Source organism: Electrophorus electricus, chromosome 7, assembly GCF_041902795.1.
Source record: "Electrophorus electricus isolate QZ-2024a chromosome 7, ASM4190279v1, whole genome shotgun sequence".
NCBI classification, from domain to species: Eukaryota; Metazoa; Chordata; class Actinopteri; order Gymnotiformes; family Gymnotidae; genus Electrophorus; species Electrophorus electricus.
Window position 1 is genome coordinate 15227395 of NC_137503.1, and position 6016 is coordinate 15233410.

The following is a 6016-nucleotide window of genomic DNA, read 5'->3' on the forward strand; positions in this document are numbered from 1 at the left end:
TTGAAAAGATTTTCACTTGCCCGTTACATTTATTTAGCCTACTTTTGTCTTTAAAAAAATCTGTGCAAGATTATTAGTTTGGTCAACGGTTTAGGAGCCCAAGATGTAATTTAATTGCATGGATAGGCTGTAACAAGGGAAAATAAGCATCTCTTTGCCTTTTTAAACCATAAAGCTTAAAAGAGCTTTATCGCTTATGATCTCTGAATCTTCACACGATCTGATGTTCTCTTCTCGACTAGTGATGGCTCACTGTGGATAATCAGACGTGTCTTTCAGTCTTTCATTAGATCGATAACCAACTAGCTCTTCCCGTGTGTGGTGGAAAGCTACTTTGTAAAAACACCTCATTTAAATAAGATTGTTTTCCGTTAGCATGAAGTAATGAAGTCATAAAAGCATTTGAATTGTAAATGACAGCAGGCCGACTCGTGGGCCAGTGGCTCTCCTGTTCAGCAGGACAAGAATGACCTAACTTGGCTGCTTTCCTACCCTTTGTAAACGGTGCCTGTGATAGAAATGTTTTCCCTCGCTACAGATGGAAAACGCACTACTTTGGTCGTCAGCTTTCTGGGAAATCAAATAACGTGATGCTATGCTTTAGCAATTCAATACACATGGATTGCTGACTCATCAGAAACTTCGGAGGGAAAAAAGAAGAGAAAAAATAAAACATGCACGCAATCAATCACAAAGCAACGTGGGTTCACTGTCACTTTTCTTCCTCTCACTGTTTTGTACCCCAAGAAATCTGGGCTTCAGAAAAAGGGACGCCAAACAGGAGCTGCGCTGTAATTCGATAGCCGCCAGGACAGAAGCTCTTAGTAATGCGATCATTACTTCGAAAGCGGACGCAGGCGCTGTATTAGTGTCACGGGCCCGGCACAGAGGAAGCATCCGGAGTCAGCCAACGCCGGGCTTTCACGAACAACACCGCACGCACACAGGCCTGCTCTTCTCATCTTCGCCACTCATACTGGCCCCAAATAATACAAACATTTCAACCTTGGTGAATTTATAAATACTACAAGGAAGTGGTCCCTCTAGTGGGTTGAATGAGAGATTCAAGAAAAGCCAAATGCCGAGTGTTTGATTAGTAGGGGAGGAGAGTAATTAATCTGTCGCTCCACTAAGTGGTGATTTATCATTGCTATCCACTAAAGGACAACATGTTTCTCTTTCTTCTTATACTGGTCTGAAGTTGCAGACACTACCTGCACACAGTTGCATAATCCACGCTAATCTTTTCAAATCTTTGTTTATCCGATATTTTTGGATCAGTGAAAGATCATTGCCAGCTCTTCTCCAAATATGTACTAACACGTGTATTCCTTTTACTTATTGCATTTGTGTTGCAGTTACAAGCTTGCGTTAAGTGCAGTTCACTGCTTTGATACATCAGTTAAACATGGCGTTATTAAAAGCTTTGATACTTTCAAAACAAAATTACAGAAATAACTATTGTTTGAATACCCCAAAGGTGTGTTGTTTTTATTTTCCGCTGAACACATAAACGTTGGGAACGTTGCGTGAAATGACTTTTCCAGACATGTATGAAACGGACAATGGCGCACCAGACGGTTGCAAAACGGGACCGCTTTACTCAAGGTTCAGCATTAAGACAGACTTATCGCCGTGTCTTATCGGCGATCTGATTTAACCCAGGCTCCAGTCTACAGAAAACCTCACATGAATTACCACACACCATCACTCTTTGCCTAAACGTCTTTCAGTTTAGTTCAGATGCCAACTGTCCCGTTTCCCTCCTTAGATAAACTTCTCAGCAATTTAAGTCAATTTTTGGTCAGAGAGACCACTCATTACTGCGTTATTGGCCTTGAAATTTGTGAAGACAGAGTGAAGAGCGCAGTATTACGGCCCAAGTTTTTGTGTGGTCAAAACAAGTAATAAACAGACATTCTGAGTGGCTGGGTGGCCTCTCATCAAAAAATGCTAAACTGATAAACATATGCAGTACATATGGACTGTAAATAAAAAGAGATCTAAACAAGTGCACATATGTTTACTTTCCTTTAAGCATAGCCTGCTTCGTGCAGGTACTTGAAACAATAATTATGGGATTATATTTTGCAGCAATTTGTTTTTTGAAAATGTTTGTGCATGAACTTTGCAGATGATAATATAATTGCCAATTATCATAGTTCTCATTTTGCATTCCACATATTGCATCATTCCTGCTGCCGCCTTCAGACCTCTGAGTGTTTAAGGCTAAATTACAGTCCTTCTTTTCTTCAGAACACAATGCATACATCTGCGGTCACAGAAGTGACTGAGTCACAGAACCTATGCTCGCATGAACCTCAAGACAAAAAGAGAGAGATGGGAAAAAAGCTTGCAGATTTCGAGCAGCAAGCCTCTCCAGACAAGCTTTCCCATGCCTGCATATCCCGTGTGGCTGGCGCACAAATGGCTCTGATCGTCGGCCTCTTTGTTCCACAGATAAGGGTAGAGGCATGCAGATGGATTGACGGTTCCCGCCTCGTCCCATGAGGGCATACAGAACAACAGCAGGCTTTGGAGCGCGGCCATAAAGCTGTCATCACCCCCTTTTTTAGTTACGATATGCTGAGAGCATGAGGGCGAGGTGGCACCTTGCACAGATGACTACTAGTTCACCTGCTTCCCGCCCACCACAGAGGTTGCGGGGCAAAAACGCAACACACCCGGCCTTACACGGGCAGGCTACATTTGGCTTTGCATGGCTTAGTGGAGCGAAAGGACTGAAGCATGTCTGTTTCATAAGTCTTATTTATTTTACTTCAGCCATAATTCCTCTCAAGCGTCACCTTTTGTGGCAGTTAGTCAAGGCAGTGTATGACACTACATGGAAGCCTGAAAAGCCCTCATCACCTTCGCTCAGTGTTTTTCGGCTTTCCATCTCGAGCTGAAGGGAGTTCCCCCACCACCGGCTGCTGTTTGGTGCGTCTGCGCAGAAGGCCTGGAGTGGTGCACATTAGTGGAGTGTGCCCCGCTCTGGTATGGAGGCAGAACATGCCCATGCGGAGCTCTCCATGACCTTGTGGCCTCTTTCGTCTGAACTGGGGATGGGGGAAGGGCTGGAGTCAGGCGGAGGCAAGGCCGCACTTGTCTCCTGGAAGATGCTGATGACAGATGGTGTGAACAAAACAAGCACCCAGGCTTCTGTCACACAAGACTGCTCTACCTTCACTTTCGAACATTTGCACAGGCCAAAATGTGGAACCTTGAAAGGCACTTTTGGTGAGCATGTGTGCCTTTTAAGGAGCTTGTGAGCTGCGCTTTGGTTTTGTCCAAATGAATATGACCATATTGTAAAATGAGTGTGAACATATTAACTGAGAAACAGTTATAAAATACACTTTCATGAGGCATTACATTATAGTAAAAAATACATTATAGTAGATATGTATGTAAGTTACAGTAAGGGTATTACTTACTACATCTATTTATATTTTGTACATATTTTCTGCATAGCTTTACACTGTTCTCATGTGACTGAAACCGCTATTTGCTCATACTTTGGTTATTTATCCAAGACGCAGAACTATGTCAGGCTTGCTTTAGATGCACTGTCATGAGAGCTGCTCCCGTATCTCTTGTTTAGGGCTTTACGTGGCGAGAGAACTGATGGGCTAGTGCAGGTAGCCGAGCTGCCAGTAGGGATGTTTCTCGGTGCATCTGCTGATAGAGGGCTAATCTCCACTTTACATGCAATTAATCAGAAAGCACAATCTGACCCATTTGCAAGGCCGCACGCACTGTGGATGCCCACGCTGGCCCATGCGAAAAACCCTCCAAGTGGAACGGGCTGTTGGGAGCGGACTCAAATCAAAGACGGGGCCTAAATCTGCACTGCATGCTCAGCAGAACGCCAAGCGTTGAGCCAAATCTGAGTGCGGTTACAAGACGCTGGGACTCGGTGAGCAAAACAAGAAGAATATGGAAAGGCGTTAGTGATTTTTTGTGGAGCATGGTTATGATTTATACAGACACTGTGGATTCCACATGACTCAAGCCTGTGGGAAATACTGAGCTCAGTGAGGCAACCTGAAAACCCCTTGCACTGCCTCCACAGAGTCCATGGTACAGGCTCTGCGGCGGATCTCGAGTTAAGCTCTTAGCATTTTGGCAAGTGGTCTAAGGCATAATGCATTAGCTACAGAGGTTTCCAAAGGACAAGTGTGGAATATTAGAACCAGATGACTCCTTTTACAAGGCGGACACCCTGAAAGACTCAAAACAGAAAAGTGGAATGAAAAGAGTCAAAGATGTCCATGTTGGAGAAAGTGACGCATTACAGCCCCACAGAACAGATAAAAGCAGTTTAACTGTGAAGGCCCATTCCATATCTGCTTTAGATTAAAGTTTGGTAGTTGAGCTCGAAATGCTTTGTGAATCACAGATCACCATGAACGTTTCAACCAAATATGTCTGAGATAAATGAATCCCACAAGTATAGGGATCCTCTTTCTTTTCACTCCTTCATTAGGTAGTATGAAACCACACCCCATTCCTTTTCCCTTCCTGGACCTTACAGACCATAATCTCTACCCATTCCACAATGCTTGCCCCCGAGAGAGCAGTGACGTGGGAATTGTAGGCCAGTCTTAGGCTACAGCTGACACCTATAAGAGGGTGACAGTAAGGCTGGAACCACAGATATACCGCATCACTCTGTGTGGAGAGAGGGATAAGGAGAGGAGTGTCAGTGACATGCTGTGCTGATGAAAGCAAGGATGTTGGGGGAGATGAAGGGTGGAGTTTGGGGGTTTGTGTGCTGGAGCACTGGCGGTGTGTGTGCTGCATGTTGGTCGAGACACTCTGAAGAACAATCCCATGCTAATGTGCCATTAAATCAGTTAGAAGTGTGTTTCCCTAAAAGCAGTGAAAAAGGCCTTGATAAGAGCCAGTTCCTTATGTAGAATTCCATTTGAATAATTTAACCCCATGAGACTCCATGTTGTCATACAGAATATAAAAATTAAGCCACTCTCCTCATAAGAGGACATCACTTTTTTGCAAATTACTTCCTGTTGCTTAGTTTCCATGTATATATGGTAAGTGGAACACACGGCCTTAGGAGGTAATGTAACCCAGGTGATTTTAATACATGTACAGGACACATAGAATGTATAAAAATGTATAATGTATAATAGGAAAAATCAGGGTAATAGTCAATCCAGTTGAGCAGCTCTGAAGCAGCAACATAATCTCTGAAACAGATGCCATGACAAATAGGACCATGTCAACCTTTCACTTAGATTCTTTAGAAATCAGAAAGTGAGCAGCATCACAGAGTTCAGTGGTAAGTAATCTTGATTCACCTAGACATGCTGCACCTTGGAACTGTAATCTGTAAACTCCAGGAAAATTCCTTTCTTAAATCTGTGTTATAGTGGATAGCAGTTTATAGAGGATACCACCAGTTCGATTCAACTCCACACCAGTCTTCATGACTAAAGGACAGAATCAGCGATAAAAGACGAACAGCTCTTTCTTTTGTGGTATACACTTTTTTTGAGCAAGATACAGAACTTTTATGTTGAGTGTCAAAGTGTTTATGCTCACCTGAATTGAGCCCTCAAGTAATTTTAAGACCCAAAGGCTGTGAATTAAACATTTGGGTTGGAAGCTGCTCTTGATCCAGAAGACAAAGGGAAAAAGGAAAGTGGTGGAAGAGTGTTATCATGACAGACCATCACTAGCTAGAAATGGAGGTGTCAAGAACATTCCTGTACTGGAGGAAAATCTGACTCAGTCAGAACAGGGAGTGCAGGTACGAGAGACTGTGGTCGAGTTGAACCAGTTCTCCACACACTGAGAGCTAGACTGCTGTCAGGGTATGATTTCAGCTCAACTGAAGCTGCACAAAATTTACCTTTGTTATCCCTGGTTTTTGTCCTTGTGGTGGGATGAGATGTACAAGAAAATATGTCCTCAGTTAGGAGTCTGCACATTCTGAAATTTGAAAAAGTAGCGAGTAGCGGGGTTTCGCATTCGGCTGTGGCACGGAGGT